At 46.8% G+C, this 20851-nt stretch overlaps 1 long non-coding RNA gene across 1 annotated transcript in view; it reads right to left on the bottom strand.

Annotated features, from left to right (window-relative positions):
- The window catches only part of LOC129145631 (uncharacterized), a 235005-nt gene extending 216333 nt beyond the window's left edge, over positions 1–18672 (bottom strand). Inside the window, exon 1 of the long non-coding RNA XR_008551438.1 lies at positions 17681–18672. This is a non-coding gene — a long non-coding RNA (uncharacterized LOC129145631). The remainder of the gene's footprint in view (positions 1–17680) is intronic.
- Positions 18673–20851: the final 2179 nt, after the last annotated feature.

Here is a 20851-nt window from a genome sequence, read left to right on the forward strand (position 1 = left end):
TTCCTTCCTACAAGATATGACCAATCAACTGGGCTACCAAGGTTACATCTGGAGTGTCATATTGAACATTAATTTAGGGGGACATTTAATTTAATTTAATTTAGGGGGACAAGCTCACCTTTAAAAATATACACTTAATTCCTGCTATAAGTGAGACCATCTTGTATTTTTTTCTTTCTGGCTTATTTCACTGAGCATGATCCCTTCCAGCTCCATCCATGTTGCTGCAAATTGCATGTGTTTATCTTTTTTGAATGCTGAGTAATATTCCATGGTGTATATGTACCACATCTTCTTGATCCAGTCATCTATTTTTGGGCATTTGGGTTGTTTCCATAGCTTAGCTATTGTAAATAGTGCTGCTATAAACATAGGGGTGCAGGTGCCCTTTTGAATTAATGTTTTTGTGTTCTTTGGCTAAATAAGGGGCCAGGAAAAAGACTAATTATAATAAAGTAAAAGTCAAAATCAACAAGCAACTATAAACCAGAGACACACTATGAGGTGGAGGGAGAGACGGGAGTAGGATCAAAATAAGGGGGGTGGGAATTGTATGGGGACTATAACCAAGATGAAAATGCATACATTGTGCAAAAATGAAAAATGATGTAAAAAACATACAAAATAAAAAAAAATTAAAAAAAAGAGATACATTTAACATGTGATGTCAGTGTTTACAAAGCCTTCTGGGAGAACCTGGTCTGGAATATGGCCTGCAGAGTCCCAGCCCCACAGGAGGTAAGGTCCTGGGCATGCCGGTGACCTTAAGACAGCCTGGGGATCTCAAAGAGAGAACTCACCACAATCTATTGATACTGCATGAGAAATCTGATGGGAGTTTCTTGAGCCTGGTTTCTAGCCTCAGGATAGAAGCACAAATAACCAAGCCTTTTAAAAAAGCCCAACCTGAGATTCCTTAATGAAATTCCCAGACAGAAGTTAGTTCTCTGACTTCAGTATTTGCTCAATAGTACATGCCCAAGTTACATCTCATGCTTCACCTTTGTAAATAATCAGGCTGAGACATCACAACACCAGCCTCTTTTGTGATCAAGAATAATCTTTGGACATTATTTACTATGAAAACAGGCAATTTTTAGGAAAAATCTTTGCAAACTTGGAAATATGGCAAAGGAGGGGGCAGCATGTCCCTTCAATGCTTTACTGGAGAATTGTTTCACAGGTTTATTGGAGAATTATTCAAATATCCAAGAGAAAAGCTGTCTTTGGCTCTTCCATTGAAGGATGAGACCACGGAGGTGACACGTAACATGTAGATTTCCCTCAGGCAAGAAACAATCCATAGAAGTCAGTTTTGTGTCCAACTCAGCCATTTTATTTCCGAATCCCATTTCTGACACGCTCTGTAACCCCTGTTCTTCAAAATGCTCCTCAGACCAGCTTTGCCACCTTACTTGCTCACTATTTAGTTAACGATCCTCTATACAGTCATTCTGTGTTATAAAAACTCATGCTTTCAATTGTCTGAAAATTATATTCAAACACAACTTTATTCCCAGGATGGAGAACCAGGTGGGAAACTTCCCAGTTCCAGGAGGGGCCACTGCCCTGGCTTCTGGTTCAGTGGCATTTGCACATTTGCCCTCCTCCCTGCCCTGGAGCTGGGCACAGCTGTAGGCAGTGGGTCTCTTCCCGGGTCTTTTGTCAATGGCATCAGAGAGTCCTACGTCTGCAGCACAATTTATGTCTCACTTCTCTAGCAGTAAATCAGTGGGTGCCCTCAGTAGCTCCAGACAGAGCTAGGAAGAACACGAGAGATGTTCTTGGCCATCTGACCCCACTCTGTCCTCCAGGGCACCTCCTCCTGACAGGGCTGTTTGTATATTTAACCAAGGACTGATGTATTTATCCACTGTTTATTTGTCTAGTGATTTATTCACTACTTATTCATTCATTAGAACATCAGAAACATCAGAAACACAATAAATGGTTTACTGACCTAAAGCGGTGAAACCTTAAAAGCTGTCACTTAACTGATTATATGCTATTAAATGAATAATGCAAATATCCCTCTTTGAATGTAACCAGACACTACTCTGTGCAGCTTAGCTGCTGTAACAAAGTCCAAATTTTCTGCTTTTGAACACCAAAGTTTATTTCTTGCAGAGTCCAATCTGTGATGACAGGCATTCACGCAGGAATCCACACAACAGATTCTCCACAAACTTCAATGAGTGTTTTTTCCCAGTGTTCCCCTGGGCAGTGGTACTCAGATGGCAGACATGAAAAGAGAGAATTTGAGGGGTCTGGGTGAGGTTTTCATGGGTCAGGCTGGAAGAGGTTATCTTCCAGCATGATCCACAAGACAGAACTCAGCGACCAAGTTTCACCAATCTGCAAGAGAGGCTGGGAAACAGCCCGGCTGTGTTCATATAGATGGCTGCGGACAGGCCTTGATAAATAACCACCCAGCCTCTGCCATGGCTTTTGTATCTAGAAACCCAGACTGCATCCAGCCCTGGCTGAGAGTGACACTGGAGGGCCCGAGAAGGGGGAGGTCATCGAGTGTGCTGGAGGTCTCACGTCACTCTGTTGACCTGCTGGCTCAGCAGCTGCTGTGACAGAAGTTTGGTGGTAAAAGTGACTTTATTTCTCATCTGGAGATCACAGGGGCAGAGAGCCCTTTTCTTTCTTTTCATTTACCTTCAGAGATAGAAAGCTTTCAATGGGATTTCCAGAACTTTGCTCAGTGGGATTGAGACATGGTTGTCACTTTGGATGGGGACGACACGCTCACAGTTGAACTTCCTGAAGATAACTCGGGGTTGACGTATCTGGTGTCCTCTGCAGCACCTGGTGGATGACTCAGCACATGGAGGGTGCCCAGAACTTCACAGGGTTTACACAGTCTCTGAACCCCAGTCCAGTTCACGCAGAGCATAAAAGAAGCCAACTTGCTTTTTTCCAATGCACACGATGATGCCAGGCAATATTTCAACAAGCAGTGAGTGACTGATTTTTCATTTTAATGCAAAATATAACAAAACGTTGAATCACCAGAATTATCAATGAATACGGTATTTTCTGAACTGAATTTTCTGGTTAACTCTTCTAGCCACAGAGACTTTTGTATTTCAATCTGTGGGGTTGGAAATCTTCCTAAGACCCATCAGCTGGCTTTCCTGCTTTAATAGCCAGTGTTTCAAAATGAGCAAACAAAGGAGACTTAATGTTGCTCATGTGGACAATTATTATTGCAAAGCAGGGAAGGAAATGACAGTTTTCAATAACCTAAGCTTAATCGTGGGGCCCTAAATAAATTGGAGAAGTCATTTCAGGTATTTTCTCCCCTTAACATTTAAATTTCAGAATTGGAATCAGAGTACAAAGTGCCTACCACAGTACTAGACAGAGTGTTCTTGCTATCAGCTAAGGGAACCTGGGAAATGAACACATTCTTCACCTACGCATTTCATCGCCATGGCTGGGGTAAAGACCTATGTAGTCTCTGCATACATATCAAAAATAAGAGTTCATTTTGTGCCTTGTTTTTGAATAATACTCATCAAATAAGAGTCAGGCTAAGTATGGTTCCCATATTCATACAGCACACTGACAATGTAAAGAAGTTTTAGGTCATAAATCTATTCAAAGACTGCATCTAGGGAATAAAAATGATAAATGCTTTTCTTATAGTTATTGCTTCTTACTATTTTACTGTTCTACTCTTAATGGCATATTATTACTGTAAGAAACCTTAGGCATGTCTCCTTCTAACCGTGGAGAACCTGGGACCAGTAATTGTGTGGCAATTTGCCCAGGGTCACAGAATCTGTGACAGCCCAGTTCTGATTCAAGCTCAGAGGCTGTCTTTCCATTCGAAATAAGCACTGTACCAGATTGTACATTTCTGACTAAAACCTTGGGTTATGGCATCCCTCCTCTGTGATATTTAGGTTTAAGTATCTGCAAAGCAAAAACCTCATGGCCAGAGAGTTGAGGATTGTGACTGGGAAGGAATTTTCCTTCCAAGATGGGAAGGATGTCATAGGAGTGATAAGAAAAGCTTGGTGTCAGATTGGGTCAGGCATCTGCTGGACCATCCTATCTTGTTTCATTTTCACTACGTTATAAAAAGACTTTACCCCCTCCCCTTTACTGAAGGAGTTAGGAACTCGCCCCAAATCATGAAACTGGCACATGGAGCAATGGGACTGAAACCCGGCTCTTCTGGCTGCATGCTGGGGCTGTCTCCTCATTGCACTAGGACATCAGGGGCTCCTATTTATTTCCTAGTTGCCGTTAGCCCTCTGGTCCAGCCACAGTACAGAAAGGGTTCCAACAGAGACTGTCTCCTAACATATCCAGAAGCCCCAATGATGTAGAGCATCAAACCACCTAAAGAAAAATATGGGTAAATTTTTAAGTACCCAGTTTGTGGGACAAAAGGGTGAGGCTATTCACCCAAAGGTGATACAGGTGTGCATCCTCAGAGACATGACCTTGCTGAGATGAACTTGTAACCTGGGTATAAATGGGGCGCGTAAAGCTGGCAGAAGCCTTTGCTTCTATTCACTTTATAAAACCACCCCATCCTGAAGTTATTTTGAACACACAGAGCCCACCAATGCAGTTTTTAATTTTTACGTTAGCCTTTTGTCATGCCTCTTTCAGGTTTTTCTTTTCTCCTTGTTTTAAAGGGAAATTTGAAAAGGCTGTTTATTTAAATCCCTATGTTTTTAAATCCTTACTACATGGCTATGTATCTACACATGATCTTATCTTTTCAAATCACAGATATACTTTTATCTTTCACCAAATCTCTGTGCACTGGACTTTGTGTTCTCGATATACCCATGCTGATATATTTAGCTCTGGTTCATGTGTGTTCCCTGGAGTACATTATCCCAGTGTGTGAATATACAGTTTCTTGATCCAAGCTAATACCCTTTATTTTTTAAAACATTTATTTATGCGTACAAGAACTGGGATACAGGCCAGAGGCATGGGGGATGGGAGGATCCACCAGAGACAGAGTGAAGAACCGAAGAGGCAGATTGAAATACACTGCTGAGGGGAGCAGCGGGCGAGTCAGGAGAGGTCTGCTCTGCCATGTGGGTTGCTCCCTGGCCAGGGATTGAACTCGTGCTGCAGTGGCTTCATAGGTTCATAGGTTCATTGCTTCATAAGTGGTGTCTTAACCCCCTGCACCAGTAGGGAGGCCCACCCTTTTAAAGATAATAGGTTATTTTTAATTTTTCACTATTACAAATTATAATGGTCAATTTTATGTGTCAATTTGATGGGGCATCAGGTGCCCATATATTGGGTCAAACGTTATTCTGGGTGTGTCTATGGAGGGTGTTTTGGGATGAGATTGACATTTAAATCAGCAGACTGAGTGAAGCAGATTGCCCTCCCTAACATGATGGGCTCCTCTGATCTCTTGCAGCCCTAAGGAGTTCAAAAGTCTGGCCCTCTTCTAAAAACCAGAGAATTCCTCCTGCTTGACTCCTTTGAACTGAGACATCCACTTCTTCCCATTTCAGACTCAAACTGAAACATTACCTCCTCCTCAATCTCAAACCTGTCCCTCTTGTCTGGCCTAGAACCATTCAACTGCTTCTCCTGGGTCTCTAGTTTGATGATTCGCCCTGTTACAGGGAGGCAGCTCCAGGAAAAAAGGTGGCCCTTTTTCCCTGCCCCACCTAATGAAGGGTGGAGCAGAGCAGCGAGGGGAGGCCAGAGAAGACTTGGAAGAAGACTTGGAGCAGGCACATGGAGCACAGAGACATGTGAAGGAGTTCCCTTGCTTCTCACCTGTGGACTTGCACCAGGGATTTGGGGGACATGAAAAGAGACATGTGGAGTGGAGACATTCAGAGACACCTGGAAGAAATACATGGCTGAGAGACCCATGGCAGCCTTTATCTTCATTTGTACTCTGATTTTGCTCTTTTCCTTCCAGATCTGCCTGGCCCTTTCTGCCCCTCACCTATGGGTCCCCACCAGAAGGTGCCTTAGACGTGTGGCAAGATTTCAGGCCTCAGCACTCTCCTTTTGGGCCAACCCTGTTTGACTGGACATGAGGGGATGGGGAACTTTGGGTGCTTCAAATGGGAAACAATTACGCTTTCTTCTCTCCAATCCTATTTAAGGTCTTTCCCACAAAGATTATGCTTTACTGTATGCAGCAGATGGCAGAACCCCTTTAGAGTATGTGAGTTTGGGAGTCCAAGGGTGTCCTTCAGTTTGCCCAGTATTAGCCTTTCAGATCTTGGGATCTGTCAGCCTCCACAGCCATGTGAGTCAATTCTTTTTTTTTTTTTTTTTTAAGATTTATTTATCTATGCATGCAAGACCTGGGCTGTAAGCCAGAGGTTCAGGGGGTGAGAGGATTCACCAGAGAGAGTGGAGAGTAGGACGGGCAGACTGACTGAAATACACTGCTGAGGGGAGCAGCGGGTGAGACAGGAGAGGTCTGCTGCATTATGTGGGTAACTCCCTGGCCAGCCAGGGGTCAAACTTATGCTGCAGTGGCTGACTATAGCTTGATAGTGCTGTCCTTAACCCCTGTACCACTGGAGGCCTGTGAGTCAATTCTTAACAAGAAATCTCTTTCCCTACATATATCCTTCCCTCTGGTTCTGCTTCTCTGGAAAACCCTGACTGAGACACAAACAAAGCTGGGCCTTTTCAAGCATGGCTTCTGTGCACATGGGTCTGAGTTACAACAGGATACCCACCTAACCGTGGAACCCCAGGATCATCTTCCTCTATAGATCTAGGACAGCCTTCTTCACACATCATCATTCCTGGGAGCAAGGCAGAATCTCTACTTCCTTTGTGAAGCTTGACCAATGACTCTCATTTACTTGGCTGAGTTGGTCTCTCCCTCACCGGCCTCCACAACATACAAGGTCTCCTTCATTCTCTACCCCAGGTCTCCTCAGGTATCTGTTTTATTCTGTCCCAGACTGCTCTCCCCCTATTGTTCCCCTTATCCTTTCCTTTCCTTTCTTCCACTGTCAGTTGCTAAATTACAGTCCCAGAAGCTTTTTAGGTGTGGGAGATTGAAACAAGTGTTAACATAGGCCCAGCCATGAAGCAGCTGAATTCAGGAGTAGGAACTGACAGGTAACCAAGCCCTTAAACTAGGTTCTCTGTCCAGATGGAGAGAACCATCAGGGGAGGAGTCTTGGAAGTTCTGCAGCCAGGTCTGTGGGCAGTGTGGGGATTTCTCAGTTGCACCAAAAAGAGCAAGGACATCTGACCAGAGAAAAAATGTTGGTAAGAAGCATGGGGCTAGGAGACAGACAAGCAACGACGATTCAAAACGAACACAATGAGGCCAGCGAGGTAGGCAAGGGCAGGACACTGGACCTGCTGACCCTGAGGGGAGGCCACCAAAGGCTTTGAGCAGGGCTGTGGCAGCCTCACCTCACCCCAGCCTGGGCCATAGTGGGCATGCGGGTCACCTGGTTTGTGTAGCTGTCACTCAGCCAGCCATCGCCTGGTAAGTGTGACAAACGGAAACAAGCTGTGTGGTGTGCACATCCACATGGGCAAGGCTGATGAACAACAAAAGGAAATCTAAGCTAATAACCCTCTCAAGTTTCTTCTATTTGGGTTTCTAGATTTCCCTGAAGATTCACGGTTCTGAGACAACAGAGCAGTGGATCTGGCCTGGTTTTGATGCATTTGTTTTGTGCTGAGGGGTTTGGGCGTGAGGGGGCTGGGGAGGCCATCTGAGAGACATCCGTGCTGCCTTTCAATAGGAAGGGACTGAGGCCTCCCCACTATCATTTTTTTTGTTTTGGAAACAGTTCATTTATTCTGCTCTTTTGATCGTGCTTTTGTTTGTTGGCACCAGTAGGAAAAAGAAAATTCCAAATTCATTTCAGAAAAGTCGCTATTTTATTTGGCTTTCCTGGCTCATTCTCCTAGAAAGGAGGTCGCTATTGTAATCACATAAAGTTGGGTCTCAGTGCTGCTGCCAAGGAACCGAGGGTTTGCCAGTGGCTGCCTCTCCATTCAGGATGCTTTGTCACTACAATCGATTTCATTTATTAAAGGAGCTTATTTCTACCTGCTGTTAAAATCACCTATGTTATGTCATGCTGAGTAACAAATACATTTTGTGGGCCCACTTTTGGTTTTTTCCTCATACACCCTCATCTGGTTGTTCCTCACGGTAATAAAACAGGAGCGACGAGCGCAGTGTCAGGGAGACTGGGTACAGCTGATTTCCCCCCGCAGCTGTGCTCCTGCGTGGGGCCGGTGGTGCATGGAGCAGCTGGATTCCGCTCTGCCCTCACCCAGCCAACTGCCCTAGGGCAAGACCCTGCCTTCTTTTCCCTCTTTTCCATTTCTTTCCAGACCTCAGTGTTAAGAGGTGCTTTCCAAGATGCGACCCTTGCCACTGCATGCTCTTCTGAGAGACCCCACTTGGAAGTCAGGTTCCACTAACCGTAGGGAGTTGAATAAGGAACATTTTTCTAGAACTCTTCCTGGGCCATAGCACTAATTATAGAGAAAAGGAAAACAGTCCTTGCCATCTCCTTGGCTGCAGAAACCAGACCAGGGGACGTGAAATGTACAAGAGTGAGAATTTGCAGGAAACAAAAAGAACACGACATTTCCTCAGGATAGAGCACAATCAAATTGACGATAATCACCCATTTTTGAGAACCTGCCATAACCACACTTCTCCAAGAGTAAGCTCTGCGGGGTACGGGCGTGTCTGTCTCACTGATTGCTTTATCCTGAGCTTCTGGGAGAGAGACACTCAGCAAGTGTGGGGGCAACGGAACAGAAGGACGGAGGCTGCACAGCGCAGGCCTGTGCTCTAGCCTTAAACTGCCCTTCAGTGTGTTTATATCTTTCAAATTCAGTTTTATAAAAGGGGTGTCCTTTTTGTCACCTCATTTCTTCTTTCTACCTGAGCAGCTGGTGATAGGGTCTTGTGTCTAAGCCACATGTCTAGCATGTTGGCCACAGGACCCCATCCTAAGTCTGCCTCTAAGGATGCTGCTCCTTCCCGCGCACCAGCAGCCGAGGAAGGCACGAGTGGGGCTGAAGGGGCTGCCTGGAGGAGGTGGACCTTGCTGAACAGAGGAGCACCTGTGAGAACATCAGGGAGGAAAGCATGGCTGGGGTCCCCTGGGTCTTACTCTCATGCTATTCCTTGCAGGTGATGACCCAGATCCAGGAACAGATAACACGGAGCAGGGAAGGGCAGGAAGTGCTTATACAAAATGAATTATTCCTTAGCAAATACCCTTGCCAGTCCTGCCTTATTTGGGGGGTGAGGGTGCTGGATGATCCTCTGATGGTTCTCAGTGTAAGCTGCAGACACTGGCTGATAAGAGAATCCCTTCCACTGACTTTCAAGGACAGGGCATGGCAAATCAAGGCCATTAAAATAAGGATGAGGGCCTCCCCGGTGGCGCAGTGGTTGAGCGCTGGGTTGCGAAGCTGCCCGCAGCCTCTGCAGCGCCGGTTCGATCCCCGGCTGCTCCCCGGCCACCGGAGGAGGGTCCCGCATGGCGCGCAGACCTCTCCTGCCGCCCGCTGCTCCCCTCAGCAGTGTGCTTCGGTCCTTCTGCCTGCTCTGCTCCCCGCTCTGGCTCTGGTGAATTCTCTCACCCTCCCGCGCTTCTGACTGTACCCAGTGCTTGTATAAATAAATAAAATCTTTTAAAAAAAATTTTAAATAAGGATGAGTCTGATCCCTCAGTGAGAAGCCAGAATGCCCACCTCTTTTCCTTGTTGAACCGTATCATTTTAAAATGGGAGAAGTGTATGAAAGTTCTCTCAGGACAAAGAGCATGGATAGAAAAAAAAAAAATTAACAGAACACCATGCTTACATTATCTGGCATTCCTGAGCATACAGATAACTATCTTGTCTTTTGAACACCATTTTGACCCCAGAAAACCTATTTTATGGCTTTTGTTTTCAACCAACAAAATGACAGAAGGTCAGTTGGCCCTACTGTCTGATCTGGTGAGCTGGGAGAAGGGAGCAGGAACTCGAGCAGTTCTCAGAGGGACGCTGAGATGAGCGTGCACACTCTGGGGGGGCGGTGGGAGGCGGCAGGGAGGAAGGTTTTCCTGGCACGGAGAGGTGCACAGGAAGTTCCTGGAGAGGGCAGGAAGGGACGAGGCACTGGCCCATGGCACAGCCATCTGGCTACTGCTCATGTTTGTGGTTCTCAACTTTAGTTTTCGTTTTTTGGCTATTTGAAAATTCAACATAGAAATTTTAAACTTTTTTGAGATGAGAGGCACTCCCTCCTACCCAGCTCATCCGGCTCAGCCACGCACAACAAGGGAGAGGGACGCAGGGTGTTTCCTTTGACAAGATCTGAACCTCTCCAGGGTTCCCCACAGGATGCTGAGGACTTTCGATTGCATAATGGGAGATAGTACCTCCATCTACAGCAGACACAGGCTTTGAGCAACTGCGCATTTAAGACCAGCAGAGGTGGGAACTCGAAAGGGGGGACTGAAGATGGGTTTGGCCTCCTGGCCTTCTCTCACTAGAGGTGATTTTTTTTTCCCTAGTTGGCCAAGAATCTGTCCTGAAAGCTGGCCCTGACTTCCAACAAGCTCTGTTTGCCCTTGGATCTGACTCCAAATTCCATTTTCACACACTGCTCATATTAGATGTCTCCTGTAGAGCTGACCTAGCCTCAGCTCAGTCCCAGCCAGTTCTCCTCATTTCATGCTCCAAGTCTGACAGTCCACACCCCCTCCCACCATACACACCTGACCTTGTGCCCTGGCTTTACTTTTTCTTGCCTCAGTCCTGACAGCTGGCTGTGCCTGCTTCCAACTGAACTGCCAGGAAACAGAAGCTCCTTCCCACCTGGACCCAATTGAACTGCTGCTTCCTCAGGCCCAGTGTCCCAGAAGGGGAGGCTCGGCAGCCTGGCCCTGCCAAGCTCTGCTTGTGGCGTCACCCTGACATGGGAACACACCAGACCCAAGATCCTGTCCAAAAGCAGATGCAGACTTCCCAACCTGGGAAGAGAGCCTGTATGCACTTACTCAACAATGCATTTGGCATCCTGCAAGGCTTTGCCTATTTTTTCCTTTGATTTTGTTTTTTAATTCCTCTTTATTTTTCTTTTCACCATCATAGAGAGTTCCCCACTTCCACCCCTGAATTCAAGTGGCTCCACGGGAACCTGAATTCTCTGATCAGTCATGGCTTGCGGGCATGCAGGGGTCACCCTCCCTAAGCAAGGTCTCTTTTCTGATAATTGTGTCAAAGCTCTGAATGTGTTTCCCCCTTCCAAGAGTAAAAAGGTGATCAAATTCACATTTCATAAAGTCAGAGGGTGCAGGATGGCTTAGAAGACAAGGCTGGAGAATCAGAAGTCCATGAAGAGCCATTTAAGGAGTTCTGAGAATGGGCACTGAGGATACCTTAGCATTTGTGTGGCTTAGTTGAGTCTGAGCAATTTTCCACAAAAGAGACTACAGAACAGCCTGCCTGTGTCCCACATTCCACTATGTCAGCACCCAGGTCATGAATCTCATTGTTAGGCAAGACAGACATCCAGCCGCTACTGGGGGGAAGGAATCCGAATCTGCCTGCCCCATGGGCTTCTTTCTTCCCTGAAGGTTTGTTACCTCTGGGGAAATGAATTTCTGAAATCTGACCAAAGAGATCACTTTCTCCCTCAGCGTGATGTCCTTAGAGGGGAGCATTAGTGTGAATCCCACCCTCAAAAGGCATTATTAGTGAATTCCTCTGTGTCTTTGGCTTCCAAATAGCTGAGGCCACTTGTGCCTCGCTGACCCTTCCCCGGACTCCCTTTCACTTTCACGGCAGTAAAGGAGATTCAGGCCCAAGCTGGAAAGTCAGGGGGGAGATGGGGTCAAGCAGAGAAGGATGTTTTCTAGAGCAAGTGGGAAGGTTTGAAAACTCACTGAGCGACATAATGTTTGACAAGAACATTCGAGACCTGATGAAACAGTGGGACATGAGAGAGCCCGGGGCTGTGGGTAACAGCATTTTCAGCTATAAAACACGACACCCTCAAGTCAGAGGTGCCAGAATGTGTAGCATGAAGGACTCTGTGTTGATAATGAAAGAGGTTCACACTACTCTGTTTAAACTTTTCAAGATTTGATTTTCTTTGGTAACCATTAAAAAAATAGGAGTTGGTAGGGAGAAAATAAATAATAAAGCAAGCAGAGGGCATGGCCCTTATAAGGGACAAAGCACACGGAGAAAGAACAAGATGCTTTTTCATGGCGAGGTTGGAGGAAGTCAAGAGAGAAGGAAGGAAGGGCAGATGACAGAGCCGCAGTGACCCATGCATGCGCCACGTTCTTAGTGGTGTGAAATCTGTGACTACGCAGCCAAGGCTAGAACGGCCAGGGAGTCTGGCAGGAGGCACAGGGACGAGCATAGGACAGAGCAAGTTCTCTCATCCTCTGGACCAGAAAGGGCAAATGGGCTTCTTCTCTGTGCTCATTTTCTGAATGAGGAGTATCTGCTTGAAACTCCGTACCAAAAAGGAGCCTGAAGCTGTGGCTGAGATCAACAGGAGGGTAACTGGTAATAGGTATCTGCCTGGGCCCCAGGCTGAAGAGTGGGCTCAGCTATCATGGGGGACAGGAATGCTGCCGGGACCTGGCTCGTCCACTGGCCTTCTCTATATTGCGATACAGGGTCCACTGTCAGGCTAACACTGAATGAACCTCTCGCTTAGCTTTGCTCTGCACATTCCTTCTCACATGGAGAGTCATGCATTGTGAGATGTGTTTCTACAGCCTTTGACCCACAATAAAAAAAAAAAAAAGCTAATAGAAACTGCTCTTGGTGGGCCTCCCCTGGTGGCACAAGCAGTTAAGTTCTGTGCTTTGAAGCTGTCCGCAGCCTCTGCAGCGCCGGTTCAATTCCTGGCCGGGCAGGGAGATTCCCACATGGCGAGGCAGCCCTCTCCTGTCTCGCCCGCTGCTCCCCTCAGCAGTGTATTTCGTCAGTCTGCCTGTTCTGCCCCGCTCTGTCTCTGGTGAATCCTCTCACCCCCTGCATCTCTGGCCTGTACCCCGGTTCTTGTATAAAATAAATAAATAGATCTTTAAAAAAAAAAGAAAAGAAATGAAACTGCTCTTGGTCACTGAAGTTTTTACATGCAAATATTTGTAAAACCTAGAATTTTCCTTTGCGAAGCCAAACAGGGCTTCCATAGTCTTGTGGCTTACTTGGGGAGTGGGTAGGGATGAAAACTTTGGTGGGTTTTAGTGAGCAAGAGTTGTTCCTAGGTTCCTGTCCTCTCCCCCACCCAAGTGGAACCCAAGTTACTGGTCTTATAACCCAGGACAGAACTGACCCTGGCCCAGCCCAGGAGGGCCCAGGGGATAGAAGGACTTGAGATGAGAAGATTCACCTTCATTCAACACACCAGTGTCATGTGGGGATGCTGACATGGTCTGTCTAGATCTAATCACCGCTTTTCCCTCTCGCAGCCAGATATAAATGTTCAGGCAGCCATGTGAAAATCTTCTTGGCATAAAAGTAGATTGAGTAGTGATTCTTATTTCTAGATTCAGGGGTTCCCCTTCAGGAAACAGGACAAGGAATCTACATGGCAGACGCAACGCAACTACAAAGATTGACCTTTCTCAGAATGACAACTCATGCTACAAATAGAATAGCTCCCAACTGCCTGTGAGGCAGAGCTCATTTTATTTTGTTCAGAAATACATATAAATCAAAATCCTGGTCAAGTGCTAAGTACCAGGTCAATAAGACTTTGGTTCTGTTGTAATGTTTGCACTTTGTCATCAGGAAAATAAAACAAACAAAACAATGATCTTTTTTTTCCAAAATAAAATTACAACACTGAGAGCACCACATCATTGTTTGTGCTTGTTATCATATTCTTCCAATTTATATAAGATATATTTTGAGGGCAGCATCGCATAACTCATTTCTGTATTTCCCCAAAATTTCATGTGTATAGTAGGTCTGGTCAATATTGCTACAACCTTGAAAAGATGAGTTGCAATGTTGAGTAGTGGGGTGCCCTATAATTGCATTTGGAGTTGCTTCCTGATGTACTCCACATCTTTAAAATAACATTTGGTAGAAGCTCATACTAGCAATATGAGTGTCATGGTAAGTTTTTACCTTTTCTGAATTTTCTAATCAGTAGAATGGGGGCATGTCTCATGCCCTTGCTGAACATCAATTCCTCTTCCAAGAGTGTCTGGATGCTATCATTTCAACACCTGGCTCAAGGTAGCGTTTTCTTTCTGTGAAACCGCTTTTCCCAGGAAGACCTGTTATCTCCTTCCTTTGGATTTTGCTAAATCCTATAATCACTTCTATCAAAGCACCTATAGAACACCGTGACATTTATCTATTTACAGGTTTATCTGCCTCTGCTAGACAGAGATTTCTAAAAGGTAAGATGACATCTTACTCATTCCTATTTGCCCAATGCTTAGAACAGCAGAAACTTGAGATGTAATTTCGAAATGCATAATGGTAAGAATAATGAAAGACTATAATTAGCCAAGTGATGTGATCCATTTTGGGGTTAGAAAAATTCCCTGGTATGGTAGGGCAGACAAACCAGAGTTCAGAGGGGGGGTGATATGAAAAGAATCAAGACTCCTTGAGGTTCAGACATTCTCTGCAGAACGTTTCTGCCAATGTCATTACCATTCACCAGTACATGACCCTGGTCTGCAGAGCCTGTGGTAGTGCACAGTACTGGAGTGGCACAAACAGGGCAGGACTTGCTGGTGCATGGAGCCCCTTGGGAAGGGCTCAGAGTCAGTGGGGGTCCTGGTGCACTGGAGGACAGCTTTAGGGGCAATGGTTGAAAAGGGGGGCACCTGAGACCCTTCCTCCATTGCATACCTCTCCCAGGGCCTTCTGGGAATACCTTATTCTGGAGGAGAAACGATAAAAGGAATCAGTTTCTCAAAAGTGTGCATTTTATTTGGGCCCGGAGAGCCCCAAAGCAGGTGGGGTACTGAGGGTTACCTCATCAGTGGGGGCTATTTCATGTTCCTGTGGTTCCTGGAGCAATGTGTGGCCTTAGATGTTCAATTCGAAGCTATACTAATGACTACTTGACTATATTTTCTTTTTCAGTTTGTATTAAATCTACAGGACCAAGTTCTGATTTGTCAAACAACTTTACAGAAGTCAAAATAAGTACAATAAACTGAGAGAACTTTTCCTCCCTAATAATTGAAAACTTAAACACTATATTATCTTATAATGCTCTAGATACAGGGCGATGTAAATTTTCTAATAGCAAAAGGTTAGCATTTTTTAATTGGTGTCTTTAATACCTAATTTTCAAGTAAGGCTTTTTCAAAATTATGGATTTATTATGTATTATCAGTTCATTTCATTATGAAACATTACTACCCATTCTACCTTGTGTTTTAGGTTTGTAAAAATTCACACTGAAAATGGATGTGGGCTTTGTCGCTTTACTTAAATGACATAGATACTTGCTATTTAAAATATATTTGCTTCTTTTATTTTAAAGATTACTTTATGCATAGAAGAACTGGGATGCAGGCCAGAGATGCAGGGGCTGGGGTGAGGATTCACCAAAGACAAGAGTAGGGAACAGAACAGGCAGACTGACTGAAATACACCACTGAGGACAGTAGCGGGCAAGACAGGAGAGGTCTACTGTGCCATGTGGGTAGCTCCCTGGCAGGGATGGAACTCAAGCCATAGTGGTGAGAGCACTGAGACTAACCCCAAGGCCACTAGGGAGGCCACTAAAATATATTCCTTCTTTTCCTAAGTGGAACACAAGTCAAAATAGGAAAATACACAGTGCATTTCAACTCATTATGACTGGAACACAGTGGGCCCCTTGCTGTGATGATAACCGAGGAGACTCGCGCGTGTACACACCCACCACCGCCACCGCCACCGCCGCCACCAGACTGAACTGTGTTCAAACAAGATTCAAAGCTGAAGGCCTGATCACTGCCCTGACCTTTGCTGTGACTGCACTGGAGATGGGAGAGGGTTAACTAAGGCTAAAATAGCTCACAGGGCAGTGAGTGGGGGGCTGGTAAAATATGACCATTGCCTTTATAAGAAGATAGGACAGGAGCACAAGCTTGTGCTCCCTCCCTCTCTGCCATGTGTATGCAATGAGGAGTTGGCTCCCATTGGAAGCCGCTGCAGCTGAAACCTGATCTCAGTCTTGCAGGCCTGTAGGGTAAAAGGCAGTGAACGGGCTTCTTTTGTCCTCCCACAATTAACATCAGTGATTGACACCTGTGGTGTTACAAGTGTGCCTGATGGCGGCACCTGGAGTGTGGTGTGGGCATGTGTGAGCGGGCACACATGAGCTGAGAGACTAAGCATATCAGGGCAGCGTCACAGAGGCGCACAGAGAATGGACCACGGAGCAGACCACAGAGCACCTTGGAAGAGGATGTGGGAGGGGGTGGGGGGGGCAGGGCGGAGGACAGTATGGCAGAGAGCAGTAGAGACCAGCGAAGAGACCACGAGGGGATGCCAGAGAACCCAGAAAGAGTATCCATCCGCTAGGAGCTGGGAGGCCTGCCAGCCTCCTGGCCCCCAGGGCCCCCTGCCCGCCCTGCATTGGTTGCCTCACTACAAATGGTGTGGGAAGATCATTAAAAGCCTGAAAAACCACAGAGGGCTCCAGGATTCCTCCTTTACCCATCTTCCAGTGTCCATAGAGAACCTGCTTGTTGCTGTCCTGGCACTACAAGGCCCCAGGACTATGCGATTATAACTTTCTGTTGTTAAGGGCCCAGTCAACAGCATTCTGTAATGGCAGCCTGCAGTGACTCATATTCCCAGGAAACCGCCACATGAAGATACAGAACAAGCCCACATCACCACCCCTCATTTTCTATTCCTTTTTCTAATAGCCTGGAAAACTCTAATCTTGAGACTAGAAACGAGGTATCTGCTGTAGAACGAAAACAATCCTTTCCCAAAAGCCACTTGAAATCGTATTGTCTATGATGTCATCATGCCAAATTTTAATGAAGAAGCCATTATGCAATTAAGGCAAAGAATTCATGGCATTTCAGCCCTAAACATCCAATTAAGCTGGGCACAGCTCTGAACGGTTCTGGTAACCTGCAAACTCTTCCCCGCTCACGCCTGATGCTGCTTATTGGAAACAACAGTGTCTCTGAGCACAGAGAACTCCCCAGCATTTTGGGAAGAGAAGCCTTTGGTGTTTCTAGCCCCTTCCTCTCTCACATCCCAGAAGAAAACAAGTTCCCTTCTGCTCCTCCTGCAAATGCTTCATAGTCCCGTTACAGCTCCGGCCCCACCCCACCCCACCCCATCCCCAGGGTCTAGCAAGAATGGCGGCACAAGAAATGTTTGTGGGATGAATCCCTGATTAAATGAAGATAAAAGGAAACAAGCAAAGAGTGGCCATGTGAGGTTGTGGGGCCTGAAAGTTAATGCATATTAACAGCCCACAATGGGGCCTGACAGCCATATCCTGCCATGGAAGGCTCTTCTCTGGCTGCTTCCACATTTCCAGCGGCATCTCCCAACCTTCCTGTCCAGATACTATGGGCTCCTAATTGCAACTAAAATATGCTGTTCTTTTCCCATTTTGTCCTTTGTAGAACTAAACTAAGATTGAGTCACTAAAGTCGGGCAAAATGCAGTTGGTTAACACAGGCATATTAAAGAAAATGAAACGTAATCTTACCTTACATACATCACGGGAATGTGCAGCACTTCTCTCTTCTCAGCAACCTGCAGAGAACGCCAGTCCCCAGGTGCCAAGTGCATTCCCGCCATTTCCAGACGTCCTTGCTCCTCTGACTCAGGTACCATGATCCAGAGGAGGAAGAAAACCACCAGGCAACTGTTCTGCTGAAAAAGCCCATGACGTGGGCACTGACCACAGAGAACCGTAGTCTGAGTGATAACAAGGCACCCAGGGCCTCTCGGGAGTCTCCCATGCGCAGATGGAAGCCCTTGGAGCAAACTCCCGACTCTGCTTGGTTTTACTCCGCATGCAGTTAGGTCTTGGTGCCTTTCACAGAAGCACATCCCACTTGCCAGCCACGGCCTCCCACTCAGTCGCCCAAGCTCCAGAGTCTGCTTTCCCTCAGAGGCGGCTCTGAAGGCAACCTCACAGCCCCATGCCCACAGGGCCAGGAGGCATGCGCACGGACTCCGCACCTGCCCCTTGTTTGCTGCCCCACCCTATAGCGAGCCCCTGAGCGATGCTGTCTAGTCCTCATCATCTTGGAAACCTGCTGCCTAATCCAGGGCCCTCAACAATCACTAGCAGAATTCATCGTCCGGCAGGCGCTCCTCACTTTATCCACCAAAGGGGAGGACTCAGAAGGCAGCGGCTGTAGCCAGGGCACGGCTATAGGTTCAGATGGCCTGGAGTTTTGTTTTCCATGGCGGTGTAACCGGTTAACACAAGAGCACTTTAAAATCCCTATTTGTTACCTCCCAGCTTCCACAGTTCCGAAGTGTGGGCCCAGCTGAGCTGGGTTCTGTGCTCCGAGTTTCACAAGGTTGCAACCAAGTGGCACGTGGGTCCAACCCCTTTCTAAGGTGCAGAACTTTCAAAAGCACAGGTGACTGTTGGCAGAATTCAGTTCCCTGAGGTAATCAGATGGAGGCTCCATTCAGGTGCTGGCTGTTGGCTATGAATGCTTCAATGCCACAGGCCTCACATCCCTTCTCACAGGGGCGCCTCCAACTTCACAGCCGCAGAGGAGACCCTTCCACGGCTGACCTCTCACACTTCAAACCTGATTTTGGGGCCTCCCTGGTGGCGCAGCAGTTGAGCGCTGGGTTGTGAAGCTGCCCGCAGCCTCTGCAGCACCAGTTCAATCCCCGGCCGCCGGGCGAGGGTCTCGTGGCGCGCAGACCTCTCCTGCCGCCCGCTGCTCCCCTCAGCAGTGTACTTCGTCTGTCTGTCTGTCTGCCTGCTCTGCTCCCCACTCTGGTGAATTCTCTCACCCTCCCATGCTTCTAACTGTACCTAGTGCTTGTATAAATAAATAATCTTAAAAAAAAAAAAAAACACCTCTGATTTCATCCATCTCTGACCTCTGCATGCAGATGTTAAGGGTGATATGTCAGGACCCCTCCTTCCTCATAGTTTCTCTTCTTTGATTCACTCAAAGTCAGCTGATTAGTAACCTTAATTACATCTGTCCAGTCCTCTGGCCACATAGTGTGACCTAATTATGAAAGTGCCATCCCCGCACACTCAGAGTCCTACCACCTTCAGGGGCAGGAAGGTGTAAGGGCAGGAGGGGACAGTGCAGGATCTCTATGACCCGAGCAGACTGGTGAAGGAGGAGAGTCCTGGAGCCCTCGGTGGCTTTTCAGGCTTTAATTGGGATTTACCAGGCACACGTCAGGCAGGGGTGCTGGGGGGGCCGGGAGGCTAGCAGGCCTCCCAGCCCCCAGCAAGTCTTCACTCTTTCTGGGCTCTCCAGCATTCTTTTGCGTTCTCTCTGCTTCTCTCGTGGTTCTTCTGGCGTCCCCATGACGCCGCCCTTGTAAGTGCAGTATGAGTCCAGGTGAATCCCATCTACCTAGGCCCACACCCCACTCCAGGTGCCCGCCATCAGGCATGAATTCAGGACCGCAAGGATCCATCATCAATCCTAATGGCAGGAGGGCAGAAAAGCCTGATACCACTTTTTACCTTACCCTACAGAAGGATACAGGGCAGGTCAATGAGAAAGATCTTAGAATTCTGCCAGCACACCTCATCAGGCCACAGCACCCTCCTTTTAGCTTCTTCACTTAAAAACCAGAGATAAATAAATCTACTTCCCAGACTATGGTGAGGTTTAAATTGAAAAATATGCAAAAGAGACACTTCTCTTGTTCTCTCCCTGTCGTTTCTGCTCCCAGATTATCCAGATGGTAAATGCCAGCTGGACTGCAGGCCTGTGAAGTGATGCTGGAAGAGTCTTAGTGACAACTGCAGATTATTTTTTAAAAGAATAATTGATAATACCCAGTGATGTCATTTTTTGGAGGGTGGTAATAGCTGAGATCACCCAGGCATCTTTTTTCATATAAGGATGATCTGATAGAGTGAAACCAAAGCTGGAAATGCAGCTGACTTTTACACTCAAGTGTGGTCACGCCATCTCTGCATGCCCTTGGTCATCACAATGAAGACCACCAGAAACCATCTGCCTGAAAAGCCCATGACTTCTGCATTTAAAACTGAGAACCCTGTAGTCTGTGACAAGAAAACTCCCAAAGTCCATGGAACCTTGGCTTGGGGTGAAAGCCCTTGCAGCTCCCATTTCTGCTTTCACTTGGCCTGCAGGTCTGTTTTTCTGACACCTTCCACAGAAGCATGTCCTACCATCTGCTGTTGTCTCCAGTCCAAGCTCAAGTCAGAGTCTCTGTTCCTTCAGTGGTCTCTGAATACAACTCTCACAAACGCTTAGACCAGTGTTTGTCTTGATAAAACAAAATCATTTGTCCGTGGCACTGAAGTTTTGATAAAGAGATGCTATGAGGGAGAAAGCCCCTGGCATTGGGTTTTAATAAATGAGATGCTATGATCCCAGAGATAAGGATGCTGTCGGCTCTCAGGACATGGTCGGTACAGCACCACGCCAACTGGGTCCTCTTCTGCAAGCCTTGCCACAGGCGTCGTCCGCTTGTGCTGACGCCCTGCCCAGCTGCCTGGGGCGCCTCCCAGGAGTGTCCCTTCCGGGCAGGTCCTCCTGCAGACATGATCTGATTATTCCCCACAAAACTTATTGCGGCATTTTCCACCACTTCATCTCCCAGCTGGGTGCCTGCCAAATTAGGAACAGAAAAACAGAGACATCAGCCAGTGAAAACCACTGAAAAAATCAGCCCCCTCCTGGTTTCA

The sequence above is a fragment of the Talpa occidentalis genome, unplaced genomic scaffold (assembly GCF_014898055.3).
Source record: "Talpa occidentalis isolate TD23 unplaced genomic scaffold, MPIMG_talOcc4v2.1 talOcc4.13, whole genome shotgun sequence".
NCBI lineage: Eukaryota > Metazoa > Chordata > Mammalia > Eulipotyphla > Talpidae > Talpa > Talpa occidentalis.